Source organism: Scardinius erythrophthalmus (assembly GCF_964197995.2).
Source record: "Scardinius erythrophthalmus genome assembly, chromosome: 15".
NCBI lineage: Eukaryota > Metazoa > Chordata > Actinopteri > Cypriniformes > Leuciscidae > Scardinius > Scardinius erythrophthalmus.
In genome coordinates this window covers 791,201-809,006 of record NC_138235.1, presented here as the reverse complement: position 1 = coordinate 809,006, position 17,806 = coordinate 791,201, and the positions used below count along the sequence as shown (strand labels likewise).

General features: G+C 34.9%; 1 protein-coding gene and 1 pseudogene across 2 annotated transcripts in view; both read right to left on the bottom strand.

Annotated features, from left to right (window-relative positions):
• LOC308703076 (stonustoxin subunit beta-like) overlaps positions 1 to 17,806 on the bottom strand; it is a 271,258-nt gene that overhangs the window by 144,137 nt on the left and 109,315 nt on the right. The gene's annotated exons all lie outside the window — the stretch shown is intronic.
• Positions 11,013 to 12,007, bottom strand: LOC308703437 (putative nuclease HARBI1; annotated as a pseudogene). Its single transcript has one exon. The product of its transcript is annotated as a putative nuclease HARBI1 (transcript).

Below are 17,806 nucleotides of genomic sequence, written 5' to 3'. Positions count from 1 at the left end.
TATTTGTGTTAACAGTGAACCTGAACAGCGTTACCTGTATCCGTGACATATGTGCATGCCCGGACATGTCCTGTAGTGATCGTTCTGTGTTATTCAGACCAGTAATATTATATAACTTGTGATTATTCATTCTTTATAAAGATGCAGATCAGTGTTATGGGTTATGAATGATGTCCTGATGATGTGATGTTGATCTGTTAAGCTGTTATAATATCAAACGAGGGATTAGCATCATGTTTGTTTGAATGCTGCTCATATGTGCCACAAGGCTATCCATATATGGGCAATGTATTTTATTAATGACAAATAATCGCTTATGGTGTGTATTTTTCTGTTTTCTGTTTATACATTTCTTTTCAAAAGAGACGGCCAGGTTACCTCTTTTCTTTTTCGGGCTGTACACCCAAACAGACTCGCCAGCCTGGAAGTCCCTTCATTTATTCGATAGAAGGATTGGACTGTAATAGGTGATGATTTATTATTTCTAGCTTTCCTCAATGGGGTGTCGATCAGAACACACTGGATTCGATCAGTTCCTTGCAAAGGAGGTTTATTGTTGACAGTTTTGGTTATGCACAAAACAGCAGTACACAGGTTGCTTAAAGTAGTTAGATCTGTGTGTTTGTGGTCTACAAAGGGAAAGAAATAAAGATATATATTAACAAATGTCTCTAGTATTATTATACAAACATTACTTCCAAATCTACATTTCTCAAATAAAGAATTATCAGGTTCGATTCTATATTAAATAAAAAAATCAATATACAAGCAACGAAAATATGCAACACCGCCACCCGGTGGTCAGAAATGGCATAACATTCAAAACCGAAATTAAATCTGAGGTAATTTAAATGAACGGCACATCATCATAAAGATTGCGTCCTTAAACTCGAAATAACAAGAGTTTCAAATACTAATGTAATGATCACACATCCATATGTACAAATCAAACACTGGGTGCAATATAAATATTATAAATTGCAAGAAATATCGAACATGAACGGCACATTCACAAGCCCTCAACCTCACGCGATTAACGGATTCATCTCTCTTAAACATGCATCACTTTATGAAAGTATGACATCAAGGCTTTACAGCTCCTTCACAAGTATTGATCATCACCAAACTAGGTAAACAGTCAACTTACATATATTTATTGACGCACTTTGCACACAGTCTTGCTTGCACAGTCCCGCTCGTCTGCTGATGATGACTGACAGTAAGTAGCGCATGCGCACACGACTCGGCCTTTCCAACACTTCCCTTGCTCCTAACATCATAGTTCCTCTTCTGTCTCAGGCCAGCCTTTTTAAATTGATCCCTAGCAAACACATGGGCTGTTTCCATCCGATCCTGCAATTTCTTGCATACTCTGGTACAGGGCATGTCTGGGGGCTTTCCAAACAACAACTCTGGGGGGGGGGGGGTCAAAAGCTCACGCCCCAACACAAGCAAAGCAGGGGTACACAGTGTGGAGTCCTGTACTACAGATCTGTAGGCCATGAGAATGAAAGGGAGGTGAGTGTCCCAATCCTGCTGACGGTCAGCTGTAAGGATGGCTAGCTGCTGGCCCAAGGTCCTATTAAATCTTTCAACAAGGCCATCACTTTCGAGTTGCAGGGGGTTGTGCTAGTTTTCTCCATGCCAAGCCGTTCACACAGGGCCACAAACACCTCGGATTAAAAAATTCTCCCCCGATCACTATAAAGTACCTCTGCCACACCAAACCTGCTGAACATCCCCTGCACCAGTGCATCAGACACCGCTTCCGCTTCTTGGTTCGGTATCGCATAGGCCTCAGGCCACTTTCTAAAATAGTCCATAGCAGTGAGGATGAACTGGTAAAGTCAAGTCACCTTCATTTACATAGCGCTTTTAAACAGAAAATCTGGTGCACAAACATTGAGAACACAAACGCGATGGGAGGGTGTTCTGTGGTAGTGGGGGAGGGGCATGAGAGTTGTAAACATTCAAAAGACCCCTCAATCTGCCAGACTTGCCGACTGCAGCTTTAAGTATCTGTATTATTACTTTTTATTAATATTCATTATCATTTGAAATCATTGTATTTTGTGAATCATAGTGTTCTTGAATACATGTGTGTGAGAGAGACATTGGGACAAGCTAGACTGCATGAATGGGGGAAGAGAGTGTGTGATGAAAGAGTTAAAGACATGAAATGTGTCTGCAGTGTTTCCACCAAACCATAGGGATGAGATATGCATTCCATGTTAATAGAATCTATGTTCCTCTGGTAATGTGTATGTTCCTATGGTAAAATAGTTTTTTTTGGTCATTAGCATATAAAACCAAACCACTTTGTCAAGAGGAACAGAGAAGCTGGAATGAAGACCTTTGTTTGGTCCATTGTAACTCTCTCCTATGTCTTGCAAATATGATCAAATAAGTCAAGTCAAGTCACATTTATTAATATAGCGCTTTTTACAATACAGATTGTTTCAAAGCAGCTTTACAGAGACAACAGGAAAATAATTGCAAATAGTAAAGTTAACCCCCTGAGGTCGACAATCGCGCCAGCGCGATAGGCTCGCTTTTTTTCAGTTCAGTTCAAAAGAAATTAATTTTGCTCCGTTGACTTTGATATTACAAGCAATTTTCATACATCAATCGATTCTGTTAAATGTGTATTATTTTTGTGTATACTCACAATAAAAACAAAGTGTTGTGCTTTTTGCCAAATAAAGAAAAATAAACACGAGGCGAGTTCTGCCTTCTCTCTGCCAGTGTAGTTGTGGCAAACAAGAGAATCTTTTCCAAAACTTTGTTTACTTTCACTTTCATTTTAGCGTGATTTTGGGTGGAGTGTCAATTAACAACGGAAGGAAGTTGTATTTAAAGGGAGTGTGTCGTACCTGAATCAGAAGCGTCATCCGTTTGTTTGCACATGATGTTGCCCGTATGAGTGAGGATTTACGGTGGAAAGACGGATGCGAGTCAATCAGCTGTTTCATGTGTATGATGTCTGGTGCGAGACTGAAGCATTGCACTTCCAGACCAACTGTCATGAGCTGTCCTGAAGACAAGGCAAAAACCGATTATCCACTTATCTTGGTGTCTGGTGACCCGCAATACTCAGTGGTGCCTTCTATACCTGCAAACGTGCGTGACGCGGTTGGTTTCCGGCACGGGGCTCGGATCTCAAAGACCATGACCGCTGTGAACTTCATTTCTTATTTTGTTTGATTTTATTTTTTTGTCCATTTCGTTTTCTGTGTGATTATGATTTTGAACATATGGAAGAATAAATATTCCTTGTGAAATGACCTTTTTTCTGGGATTATTATTATTATTTGTTGTGTAACAGGTGGTTACATTTTCTGCTATCCTGGGTTAAGTTAATTTTTGACAGGTTTAATCCTGTCTGGCGCCCGAAGGTTTTCTTTAAAATAATTTATTTAGGTTAGGGCGGCCACCACCGTTACATAGTCCATTCTGAAACGCGTCCAAAAATGAATCATAACTCAGCGAATACTTCTCACACAGGCACGTGAGATATGTCTCTATGAAGCTTGAAATCTCTTCTTTTAAATTAAGTAATTTATATAAAAAACAAATGTTTTCAACTCATGTAATCCGTTTAAAAGCAAGGAGAGGTACCGTTTTTCCTTCTCCCTTCATTATCTCTAAATGAGCTGAGGCCGCCCCGCCCCCCGGCGCGATTCACATGTAAATAGTTAGGTGATCTAGTATGCATCGCACAATCACAAAAAAATCGAGTAAAATATGTTGAAATAAAATGTATTTGTATAAGCAACATATTAAACTGCAAATTAACATTTATATTTCTTATAATAAAAACGAAAGTTACTATGTTACAGACATATGAAAGACAACATTTCATTGATTAGTTTTGGATAGATTCTACATTTTTACTGTAAAATATCTGCCACCTCAAATAAGCTTTTGTTTGCCAATTTTTGCTCATATGTTAAATATAGTATGTTTTGTCAAAAATAATCAAATAATATGTTATATTGTTTATTCCAATGTAGCTTAGGCTATATTCAAGTAATGAATCATTAACTTTGAAATATGTATGATAAAATGTAGTAGTAGTAGTAGTAGTAGCCTTTATTGTCACTAGTCACAAGTACCAGTGAAATTAGCCATCAACCTGTCCATACAAACATACATACAATTTGACAAGGGGGTAGACAGGACAGGAAGACAGAGCATTGAGGAAAATAATACAGCATAACATGAGGAGAGGTGAGGAGAAAAAAAAAGGCAACCCCCAGACTATGCTCCTGTAAGGAGTACAGTTTGGGAACAGTAAAAAACACCTCAGCAACATTTGCACATAATCAGTACACAACATGAACACACAAGACTTGCAACAGGGGAGGGGAGTGGGGGATGGAGGTAACCCAGCACAGGCAAGCAGCCATCCGGTCCTGCAGCCATTTTCGGCGCTGGTCACAGACCCGCCTGTCAGACTGGTGGTACAAAGCGTCGAAGGCGTGGGATGGGGGCTGGGGTGGATGATTGCAAATCTGTAAATATGTAAGAGTTCGTGTATGTGTAGGCCTGGAGAGTCGCTACGCCTGGCATCCTAATCTAGGTGCCTCAGTCCGCAGGATGTCATAGCGATACACAGCAATTGCCATGGAGTCAACCTTGATCAGGTCCCAGACAGAGTCAACAATCAGCAGGTGTCTGTGGGGAGTGGGGGAAGGAACGCAAGAGCGTCTCGCTGCAGTGCTCTTCTGGAGGAGTTGTTGTTCCAGCAGCAGCCTCGCCAAGGCCAGTGCTGGTTGAGGGGGGCCGAAAGCAGATAAGATAGGGGTTGTTTGGTCTTGGGACGAGTAGCCGCATTCCAATTTACACAGCTCCTGGTCCATCTTGGTCTCCGAAACGATCCATTTGCCTTTGCAAAGCTGTGAGCTTCTCCATGATGTTATCCATATAGTGGTTCATAGTCACAGTCTGAGTGCTGACAGCTCTGCCCACTGCTTCAATCATGACGGGCAGCCTTGTGGGGTTTTGGACAGCTGTCACCGTCTTCTTAATTCCTCGATAAACCAGGGCAATGCCTAATCCAATCAGCAGAAAACCTGTTATCATGGTTCCGAATAGGTAGATATCTTCAATGTCCTCCACGGAAAGAGCCGCCAGACACACGACCCGCCACTTCTCCCACGCGTCCATCGTGTAGCCAGCTGCGAACGTTCCGGCAGGGCAGTCAGGTTCCCCCGAACCCAAGCTTCTCGTCGAGAAGATGGTGTCAATTGCGTTGAGAGACCAGTTGATCAAATCCATAATTTCTTAGTTTGGAGAGCAGTGCGGAGAGAGTCTCTCAAAGTACATACAAGACAGTAGACGAGACGAGAGCAGCAAAGCAGGGGAGATAAGGGACAGGAGGGGAAGAAAATGCGACCGCCTTCGTTGAGAGCCAAAGAGAGAGATATGTATACTTTAGTTTTTACAAAGAAAGATTACACTTGAATTGTTGTTGTAATTGTAACCTTTTTAATAAAAAAAAACAAGGTAAATGTAAACAAACTAATAAAAGGTAAATATAAGCCTTTTCTTTAAAATCATTTTTTATTGTGTTTTATTAGTGACAAATTTTGGTAGAGGATAAATATTCCAAAACTTAAAATACAGTATGAGAATTAACTGCACAATTACTAGACATGTTTTCCTTTTGATATTATAGGCCAATTTGCAAGCACAATTTGTGGAAAAATAAAAAAAACACGAGATGCTTCCAACTGTTGCTCTTGCATTCTTTCTTGTGACACACCTGAATGAATGCCTCATTAAGTATGCGGCCCCATTGTCTCCAGGTGCGAACCACTAAATATGCATGATCGTTGACGCCCACTCCGCATATTGCCTTTCCAGACAGAAAGTGTTTTGCAAAATTTAAATCAATGCATTGTGTTCTGTGAATGATTAGGCAGGATGATTTTCACATAATTTTGAAGAAAAAACACTAGGCGATGACATCCATTAGTCAAAAGTCTTATTGACACATATTTAGAATGTGTTTTATGGCCTTATTTCAGAAACTTTAGTTTTTAGTTTTTTTCAATAACCATGCATAAACATTATTCTCTCAAAAATACAAACATGTGGTGCTCACATATTATGGTAGTCCTGTTTGTGCTATATAGAGTGAATTTACACCTTTGCCATTAATATGTTTATAAGCAACTGAAAAAAGCAAAAATGTCAGGGCATGTCAGAACATCTCAAGGACCCCAAAAACACCTTAGACCCCAGAGGGTTAAAGTTAAGTTACAGTCCAGCTTAACCCTCTGAGGTCTGAGCTGTTTTCTGGGCCCTGGAGGTGTTCTGACATGCTCTGACATTTCTGGTTATTTCTGTTACTTGTGACATTTTCATGGCTAAAGTCTAATTACACTGTATTCAGCACAAACTCTGCTACGATAATATATCAGCAGCATGTATGTAAAAGTTTGTAGTTTTGAGATAATGACATTTATGCGTGGTTTGTGAAAATACAAAAAAAATTCTCACTGAAATAAGGCCATGAAACCCATACTGATTATTTCTTCACAAGACTTTTGAAAATTGTATCACGTAGCCTAGAATATTTGCTCTAAAACTATGTGAAAATCACCCTGACTGCTCATTCAGATAAGACAATATATTGATTTAAATTTTTTACGACCTGTTTTGTGTGAAAAAGCTTTATGCAGAAGGTCATTAATATATATTGTTTTCACACCTGAGAAAGACAAAGACACTCCCCTAACGGCCCTATTAGGAGCTATCAGGCCCTGTCATTCTGAGCAACCTTGCACAATACTGTAAATGAGGAGATTTAAAAAAGAATGGCTTTTAAATTGTTTGGATTTATTTACAACACAACATAGTCCAAAGATACACACAACAAATGCCAAAAAAGCACTTATTGAAAACAATGATCCAAAGACAGAGACCTTTGTGCCATTCCTAAAAACACTGTACATACCTTTCATTTCCAAGGTGTTTGATTTACACTTTACCATGTTCATGTTCACTGAAGTCCTCAGTGGCATCTGGGCCCTGAAAAAAAAAAAGTGAACATACTGATATCAACAGAAAGGCTTGCACGATTTTGGGAATACATTTTAGATTTTTCTGGTTAAAATTGCTTTTTAAAATTCACAGAATACACACACACACACACACACACACACACACACACACACACAAATGTTTCCAACAATATATAATATAATGAACACCTGTTTGTTGTGCCTTGTAGGCATAAGCTATGCGCAGTGCTGGATAAAATAACAATAACCTGTAGCAGTATAAATCTTCCAAAAGATTTCAGTAACAACTAAGCTAGAGAAAAATATATTGATTATCATGTTACTTCAAATGTTTCCATTCGTTATGATGATATGAAATGAGATAATAGTAAAAACATGAAGCCGTTTGCTTTTCAAACGCTATCGCGCTGCAAAATATGATACATTCAAACGCGATTGCGCTGCAAAATATGATACATTCAAACGCGATTGTGCTGAAAAATATGATACATTCAAAAGCGATCGCGCTGCAAAATATGATACATTCAAACGCGATCACGCTGCAAAATATGATACATTCAAACGCGATCGCGCTCAAATATAAAACATTATGGTTACCATATACATATCTACGTTTGAGCAGATATCCACAAACACAGTAACAGAAAACACGGGTCTAAATATTATAATATTCACCATATATCTAGCAACAGTTCAACTGCAATGTGAAATTTATGCAACAATAGCAAACTAATATGTAAGAATTTCTTACCTTACATCTTTCTTGTCTTCAAATCGCGTTCTTCTTCTTCTGATGTAAATCCAATGTAAGCTCAGGCGCGTCTAAAAACAGAGACTTGTAAAGTGTTTTGGTGTTTTGTTTTTGAGGTAGGCCTAATGAGCGCGATCGCGTTCCATGTGGAGATTTGGATCTTTTGCGCAAGTGGGCGTGGTAAATTAAAAAAATAATGAGCAAGCGTTTGAGAAGCTGGACATCTTGTTGGTTTTATACAAATTACTTAAACAGAGAATATTTGTTTTCAGTTTGAATCCGATCATTTAAAAGTACACACTTAAATGTTTATAAAGGTATATGGCTCATAAACGTGTGACAAGTATTCGCTGAGTTTTGTTTCAGTTTATAGACGTGCTCAAGAAAAAAAAAGTTCACCGCGACGGAGTGGCAGAACGCACACCCTGTTTATTTTCTTTATTTTACAAAAGCACAATGTTTTGATTTGATTGTAAGTGGACACATACAAAAGTAGAAATATCACAGATTCTTTTTTTATATTTCTTTTTTCTGTATGACCATAAATGACGGAGTAATTTAAGTTTATAGTGCTACAATATGGAGAAAATCCAGCAAAACGCGCCCGCGCGTTTGTCGACCTCAGATGCTTAATTGGAAAATGGAATCAATCAAATACCTTGGAGTAGAAATAACACAAGACTTTTTGGATATCAACAATAAAAATTATAAGCAAGTTCAAGACAATATACTAAAGGATATAGAGAGATGGGCCACTTCACCCTTAGTTTTTAGTTCCAGGATTGAAATAGTAAAAATTAATATTTTACCCAGATATTTATATTTATTCCAAGCACTCCCAGTAGAGGTCACTCAAATGCAATTTACAACTTGGGATAGAATAATATCCAGATTTATTTGGGAAAGTAAGAGGCCCCGGGTGAAGTATGGAACTCTTCAGTTACCCAAAGAGGAAGGAGGGATGGCATTACCAAAGTTAAGAGACTATTATTATGCGGCACAATTAAAATATGTATATGGTTGGTGTAATCCAAATAATGAAGGTAAATGGAAAGCGATTGAAATGGGGACAATGAAACAGCCAATTCAAAACTTCCTTGGAGATAAAGACACATATAAACAAAACAAAAGCTGCCTAGATGTAATAACTAATCATACATTTAGTGTCTGGTATAGAATACTTAAGAGGTATAAACTCCAAAAACACGCAGCAAAATTAAAATGGATAGCATATGATAATAAATTTATGCCGGCTAAATTAGATTACAGTTATAAATACTGGATAACTAAGGGAGTCACAGCCTGGTGTGTTTTGGAGAACAATGGGAAGTTGGAGAGTTTCCAAAGTCTGACACGGAAATACCTATTTGGCAAACAGGATTTTTTTCGTTATCTTCAAATAAGAGACTATTATAGGAGAGAGATTCAGGTGGATCCCTCCATAGAAGAGAGCGGCGTTGTTCAAATAATGGCAAAAGCTTACAAAGACAGTAGTATTAAGATCATTTCTGCATTATATAAAGCCTTAATAAACAACTATAAACACACAACTCAAAAAGTGAAATTCAAATGGGAAAAAGAATTTAACATAGAAATTGATGATATGGATTGGCTAGACATGTGGAAATCACATCATACAACAACCGGCTCGCGGACATGGAGGGAATTTGCCTGGAAAAACCTGATTTTTTATCACACCCAAATTAAAAAGTAAACAATTACAGAGGCAACAGATATGTTGGAGAGAATGTGGGGAGACAGACGTTGACCATTCACATATTTTTTTGTAAATGTCCGAAACTTCTAGGCCCGGTTTCACAGACATGGCTTAGCATAAGCCAGGAGTAGGCCTTAATGTGTACTAGTTAAACTGGGGCATTTAAGTACCTTTCATGGACGTGGCTTAAAATAATCTTAGTTAGTCTGAGACTACAGAGTCCTGGAGTAAATTAAGTAAGCTTAAATGAAAACACCTGGGATAGGCCTGATTAAGTTGAGTATAAGCACATGCCGTTGGGCTGATGGTGCTCATAAAAACCTGGAATGGACCAGAAAACATTATTATCGGTGTACATTTTGACACAAAGCAATGGCAGATGCAAAAAGAATTCGTTCCAAAAACTTCAGTGAGTATGAAAAAACACTACTGAAACAAATTTGACCAACCATCCAGTTATTGAAAGTAAAATCCACACTACTGCTAGTGAGCAAAAGAAAAGGAGTGCTTGGAATGCAATTTGCAATGAATTTCATGCAAATGAAAATGCAACCACAAGAACAATACAACAACTTCAGGTGAGATTTCTTCATTATTATCATTGCTCATTTCTCATATTCATATTTTTGGGACAATTTATAATGAATGATTTTTGCCTGTATAGACTCTGTGGAAGAACCTTAAACTGGCTTTAAAACGACAGAATGCAGAGATCAGAAGACAGCGATTTACTACTGGTGGTGGACCACCAAATAAAGACAAAACTGATGAATTGAGTGACTTGCTGTCTGGAATAATACAGCACCAGCAACCTCTGGATGGTATACCAGATGATGATCACTTGAACAGTTCAGATGAAGATCTGAGCACAAATGGTATGTTAGAAAGAAGTTGATTTCTTCCTTTGGTACATATATTCCACTCTGTCAATTTTTATTCTTCTTTCATTGTAAGGATCATGTGAATTTATTTGTGCCTCTGTTTTTCCCCACAGAAGAAAGGAATCTGAACGGGTTGGAAAAGCCAGAGCACAGTGATTGTGTGCCTTCCACATCTACTCCTGCATCCCTGAGAAAAGATGCTGCCACCACCTTTCAGCAGAGAACAAGCAAGATGACCATCCATGAAAAGTTAGCCAGAGAATTTCATGAGGAAAAAATGAAATATCTGAAGGAAGAACATGAAATGAAAATGAGAATTCTACAGGTTGAATTGGATATGAAGTTGGAAGAAAGAGGTATGATCCAAAAACGATACAGTAAGGAGGCAATTGTGATTACCAGCCATGGTGAACAATATGATGTATAAACAATAAAAACAAAAATAAACCTTTTGTCATTTAGATATTCATGACTGAGTGTATTTAAACAACCACAAACTACATTTTCAACCAGTATTGGTTTAGTAATTTTTTTTAATTTTGCTGCACACTATTTTAATTTTGTACAGAACAAAAATTATCAAGGCAAAATAAGGCATAATGAATACATTCCATATTGAAATACATCTCATTCTAGCTGAAGTGCTGCAATGTGAAAGCAACTCTGTGTGCAAGTCCTCGTTGGTCACTGGCTGCCTCAGTCATGGGCACATCTGCTTCATCGTCATCTTCCATTGGAGGATCAGGACAGCAGCGCTGCTTCAGGTAGTTGTGCAGCACCGCTGTAGCAATGATGACCTTGCAGCATCTCCTTGGCCTGAAGCGAAGTGTATTACGTAAACACTGGAATCGATTTTTCCATATTCCAAACATGCGTTCAACCATGCCTCTTGTTCGGATATGAGCTCTGTTGTATCTTTGCTGCTCAGCTGTTGTGGGATTTATGTATGGAGTGAATAAAAAGTTACTCTGACCATATCCACTGTCACCAAGTAGAAGTCCACTGAAGAGTTGACAAAAATCCTTGAATCGTGAGTTGAACCTTTCCAGCGCGCAACAATGTTTGAAAACTCTAAATTAGATGTGCATACACCCTGAACGTTGATAGAAAACCAGTTCTTACGGTTCCTGTACTCCTCAGCATCAGGGGTTGATGGACACTTGACAGGAACATGACATCCATCTATACAGCCAATGACACCTGGGAAGTGCCCATATTCATAGAATTGCACTTTATATTTGGCTTGGTCAGCAGCATCAGGAAACTTTAAGTAAAGACTCCTCAGTTCACAAATGGCTCTGCTGACTTTGTGAACTATTCTACACACAGTTGCTTCACTGGCACCACACAAATCACCAGTTTCACGGTGAAAGGTCCCGGACACAAAAAACCTCAGTGTGAGCAGAACTTGGAGAGAAATGGGTAAAGGCCTTCCTCTCAGAGACAGACAGGAAAGTCTTGGCTCAAGCAAAGATATTATCTCCACAGCATTTTCCTTGGACATACGAAAGCGGTCTTGAAAAGCTGTGTCATCAAAGTAATGTAATGGATCACTCCTATCCACAAGTACTCTGGCTGGCCTCTGTTGTGCATGTTGGTTTTCATTTAGATATTCCAAATATTCCATGCTCCCTCACAAACAGTACTAAGCAGGAGTTAAACCTGCCTCTTTGAAGGATTAATTTAAGATTCAATTTAGTCATAGACTAGCTATAATCCTTCCTCTTGCAATCAGCTTTGTTTAATCCAGAACAGGCTAAATCTTTGACTATTTTAATATATATCTGTGCAAGTCGCTTTGAGTTAAGACAGCTCAAGTGGGCAGTTTAGTCTGGGACTAGGCTTAAGCCATGTCTGTGAAACCGGGCCCTAGAGTTTTGGGAAAATACTTGTACTGTCATGTGCCAAGTCTTGGGATATACAATTCCTTTGAAACCTGAGGTTTTATATTTGTGTAATTTTGGTGATAGTATTATTCATAAATGTGATGAATATTTGGTGAAAATAATGTTGATAGCAGCAAAAAAATCTATCACAAGAAAATGGGGGAAAGCTACGGTGCCATCAAAGGAGCAATGGATAACTACTATTGAGGACATATTCCTAATGGAGAAAATGAGATACAGACTGAGACTACAGGAACCACAATTGGAAAAGAAATGGAAAAAATGGTCACTGCACAAGCAAAGTAATTAACAATGATGTAAAACCCAGTCATGTTAATATTGTTATTGTTCTGTTTCAAAAAGTTCAATAAAATATAAGTTAAAAAAAAGAAAGAAAGATAGATAAGTTAGTTAGAAAGATAGATAGATTAGTAAGAAAGAAAGAAAGAAAGATAAGTTAGTTAGAAAGATAGATAGATAGATAGATTAGTAAGAAAGAAAGATAGATAAGTTAGTTAGAAAGATAGATTAATTAAAAAGAAAGAAAGAAAGATAGATAAGTTAGAAAGATAGATTAGTTAAAAAGAAAGAAAGAAAGAAAGATAGATAAGTTAGTTAGAAAGATAGATTAGTAAGAAAGAAAGATAGATAAGTTAGTTAGTTAGTTAGATAGATAGATTAGTAAGAAAGATAAGTTAGTTAGAAAGATAGATAGATTAGTTAGAAAGAAAGAAAGATAGATAAGTTAGTTAGAAAGATAGATAGATAGATAGATAGATAGATAGATAGATAGATAGATAGATAGATAGATAGATAGATAGATAGATTAGTTAAAAAGAAAGAAAGATAGATAAGTTAGTTAGATAGATTAGTAAGAAAGAAAGATAGATAAGTTAGTTAGTTAGTTAGTTAGTTAGAAAGATAGATAGATAGATTAGTCAGAAAGAAAGATAGATAAGTTAGTTAGAAAGATAGATAGATTAGTAAGAAAGAAAGAAAGAAAGATAAGTTAGTTAGAAAGATAGATAGATTAGTTAGAAAGAAAGAAAGATATATAAGTTAGTTAGAAAGATAGATAGATTAGTAAGAAAGAAAGATAGATAATTTAGTTAGAAAGATAGATAGATTAGTCAGAAAGAAAGAGATAGATAGATAGATAGATAGATAGATAGATAGATAGATAGATAGATAGATAGATAGATAGATAGATTAGTTAAAAAGAAAGAAAGAAAGAAAGATAAGTTAGTTAGATAGATAGATTAGTAAGAAAGAAAGATAGATAAGTTAGTTAGTTAGTTAGTTAGTTAGTTAGAAAGATAGATAGATTAGTCAGAAAGAAAGAAAGAAAGATAAGTTAGTTAGAAAGATAGATAGATTAGTTAGAAAGAAAGAAAGATATATAAGTTAGTTAGAAAGATAGATAGATTAGTAAGAAAGAAAGATAGATAATTTAGCTAGAAAGATAGATAGATTAGTCAGAAATAAGAGAGATAGATAGATAGATAGATAGATAGATAGATAGATAGATAGATAGATAGATAGATAGATAGATATTAGTTAGAAAGGACATAGATAGCTTAAAGCTTAATTGAATATCAATGGCTTCTAGCAGTTTACATTAAACATAGTTCAAACAGACATGGACTTTTGGTCAATGAAAGTCTATGGGATTTTTATGATTTTTAATATTAATTTTTAAGAAAACCGTAACTCAAACCAGTCTGAAAAGATATAGCACACTAAGTCAGAACAGTATGAAGGTCTGATCCGAGTTTGGAGTTTGTAGCTTGAACGGTCTAGGAGGAGTTAGTGTCCAAAAATGTGCTGTCAGAAAAATAAGAAGAAGAAGAAGAAGAAGAAGAAGAAGAAGAAGAAGTAGTTTAAATAGGATTTCAGTAAGTTGGCTCTCTCAAGCCAACTTAATAATAAGTTTAAATAGGATTTCAAAAAGTTGACTTTCTCAAGCCAACTTAATGATCACTATTAACTGGATGAAGCCTAGCCCCCCTACAATTGCCCAGTGGATACAAAAATCAAGCATGTCCGTACAATGGAAAATATGACTGCTATTTTACAGTTAAAATTACCTGTGTTTGTAAGAAGATGGTCTCCTGTCATTCTAGACCTTGATTTAGAATAATAGCTTAAACATACTGTGATATTCAATGATGTATTTACCCTGCTTCTATGTAGTCAATATGTCTCTTGAACATAGCTCAACCACAAGGTGACCCGCTTTTTTTTTTTTTTTCAACCTCTCATGGAGAGAGTGTTCCTGTATTGCATAAATTGCCAGCAATGTTTAATATGGGCAATAAAGTTACAAAAAAAAAAGTGCTGGAAGTTTCATTTCGAGGAGCAACGGATTCAGCTGAGGAATAGGTCAGTTCTATATTTGCTTTGTTCTAATCGCAATAGTGTCTGTACACGCCCAAATACTGTTTAAAGGTGCTGTATGTAACTTTTCTACTAAAATGAATCCTATTTTTATTGCATGTGTGTGAAGGGGTTGTAATCTCACATTAAAACTAGAAAAAAAAGTTTGTTGAGACAAACTTTAAGTTGGCTTGAGAAAGCCGGACCAGAGAGCTTGAAGAAGTTAAAAGTAGTTAGAAGTTTAAAGTAGTTAGAAGTTTGAAGTAGTTTGAAGTTTAAAGTAGTTTAATTTTTGATTGAATAAATTAGTTAGAAAGAAAGAATAGTTAAAAAAGAAAGAAAAAAGATTAGTTAGAAATAAAAAGAATAATAAATTAGTTAGAAAGAAAGATAAGTTAAAAAGAAAGATTGGTTAGAAAGATAGATTAGAAAGAAAGATTAGTTAGAAAGAAAGACAGATTAGAAGAAAGAAAGAAAGAAAGAAAGAAAGAAAGAAAGAAAGAAAGAAAGAAAGAAAGAAAGAAAAAAAGAAAGAATAAAGAAAGATTTGGTAGAAAGAAAGAAAGACAGATTAGTTAGAAAGCAAGCAAGCAAGAAAGATAGATAGAAAGATTAGTTAGAAAGAAAGAAAAGTTAGAAAGACAGAAAGAAAGATTAGGTAGAAAGAAAGACAGATTAGTTAGAAAGCAAGAAAGAAAGAAAAAAAGATTAGGTAGAAAGAAAGATAGATAGAAATATTAGTTAGAAAGAAAGAAAAGTTAGAAAGAAAGAAAGAAAAGTTAGAAAGAAAGAAAGAAAGAAAAAAGAAAAAAAGAAAGAAAGAAAGAAAGAAAGAAAGAGAGAGAAAAAAGAAAGAAAGAAAGATTAGTTAGAAAGAAAGAAAGAAAGAGAGAAAGAAAAAAAGTTAGAAAGAAAGATAAGTTAGAAAGAAAGAAAGTAAAGAAAGAAAGAAAGAAAGACAAATAAAGAAAGAAAAAAAGACAAAGAAAAAAGAAAGAAAAAAGAAAGAAAGATTAGTTTGAAAGAAAGAAAGAAAGAAAGAAAGAAAGAAAGAAAGAAAGAAAGAAAGAAAGAAAGAAAGAAAGAAAAGATTAGGTAGAAAGAAAGAATGAAAAAAGAAAGAATGAAAGAAAGAAAAAGATTAGGTAGAAAGAAAGAATGAAAAAAGAAAAAAAGAAAGAAAAGATTAGAAAGAAAGAAAGAAAGAAAGAAAGAAAGAAAGAAAGAAAGATTACTTAGAAAGATTAGTTAGAAAGAAAGAAAAGTTAGAAAGAATGAAAAGTTAGAAAGAAAGAAAGAAAGAAAGAAAGAAAGAAAGAAAGAAAGAAAGATTAGTTAGAAAGAAAGAAAGAAAAAGATTAGGTAGAAAGAACAAATGGAAAAAGAAAGAGAAAGAAAGAAAGAAAGAAAGAAAGGATTAGGTAGAAAGTAAGAAAGAAAGATTAGTTAGAAAGAAAGAAAGAAAAAGATTAGGTAGAAAGAAAGAATGGAAAAAGAAAAAGAAAGAAAGAAAGAAAGAAAGAATGGAAAAAGAAAAAGAAAGAAAGAAAGAAAGAAAGAAAGAAAGAAAGAAAGAAAGAAAGAAAGAAAGAAAAGATTAGGTAGAAAGAAAGAAAAGATTAGGTAGAAAGAAAGAATATTAGTTAGAAAGAAAGAATAGTTAGAAAGAAAGAAAGAAAGAAAGAAAGAAAGAAAGAAAGAAAGAAAGAAAGAAAGAAAAAAAGATTAGTTAGAAAGAAAGAAAGAAAGAAAGAAAGAAAGAAAGAAAGAAAAAGAAAGAAAGAAAGAAAAGTTAAAAAGAAAGAAAGATTAGTTAGAAAAAGATTAGGTAGAAAAAGATTAGGTAGAAAGAAAGAAAGAAAGAAAGATTAGGTAGAAAGAAAGAAAGAAAGAAAGAAAGAAAGAAAGAAAGAAAGAAAGAAAGAAAGAAAGATTAGTTAGAAAGAAAGAAAGATTAGTTAGAAGAAATATTAGTTATAAAGAAAGAAAAGTTAGAAAGAATGAAAAGTTAGAAAGAAAGAAAGAAAGAAAGAAAGAAAGAAAGAAAGAAAGAAAGAAAGAAAGAGAGAAAGAAAAAAAAGTTAGAAAGAAAGAGAGAAAGAAAAAAAGAAAGAAAGAAAGACAAATAAAGAAAGAAAGACAAAGAAAAAAGAAAGAAAAAAGAAAGAAAGATTAGTTTGAAAGAAAGAAAGAAAGAAAAGATTAGGTAGAAAGAAAGAATGAAAAAAGAAAGAATGAAAGAAAGAAAGAAAAAGATTAGGTAGAAAGAAAGAATGAAAAAAGAAAAAAAAAGAAAGAAAGAAAGAAAGAAAGAAAGAAAGAAAGATTACTTAGAAAGAAAGATTAGTTAGAAAGAAAGAAAGAAAGAAAGAAAGAAAGAAAGAAAGAAAGAAAAGATTAGGTAGAAAGAAAGAATATTAGTTAGAAAAAAAGAATAGTTAGAAAGAAAGGAAGAAAGAAAGATTAGTTAGAAAGAAAGAAAAGTTAGAAAGAAAGAAAGAAAGAATATTAGTTAGAAAGAAAGAAAGAAAGAAAAGTTAAAAAGAAAGGAAGATTAGTTAGAAAAAGATTGGGTAGAAAGAAAGAAAGAAAAGTTAAAAAGAAAGAAAGATTAGTTAGAAAAAGATTAGGTAGAAAGAAAGAAAGAAAGAAAGAAAGAAAGAAAGAAAGAAAGAAAGAAAGAAAGAAAGAAAGAAAGAAAGAAAAGATTAGGTAGAAAGAAAGAATATTAGTTAGAAAGAAAGAAAAGTAGAAAGAAAGAAAGTTAAAAAGAAAGAAAGAAAGAAAGATTAGGTAGAAAGAAAGAAAGAAAGAAAGAAAGAAAGAAAGAAAGAAAGAAAGAAAGATTAGTTAGAAAGAAAGAAAGATTAGTTAGAAGAAATATTAGTTATAAAGAAAGAAAAGTTAGAAAGAATGAAAAGTTAGAAAGAAAGAAAGAAAGAAAGAAAGAAAGAGAGAAAGAAAAAAAAGTTAGAAAGAAAGAGAGAAAGAAAAAAAGAAAGAAAGAAAGACAAATAAAGAAAGAAAGACAAAGAAAAAAGAAAGAAAAAAGAAAGAAAGATTAGTTTGAAAGAAAGAAAGAAAGAAAAGATTAGGTAGAAAGAAAGAATGAAAAAAGAAAGAATGAAAGAAAGAAAGAAAAAGATTAGGTAGAAAGAAAGAAT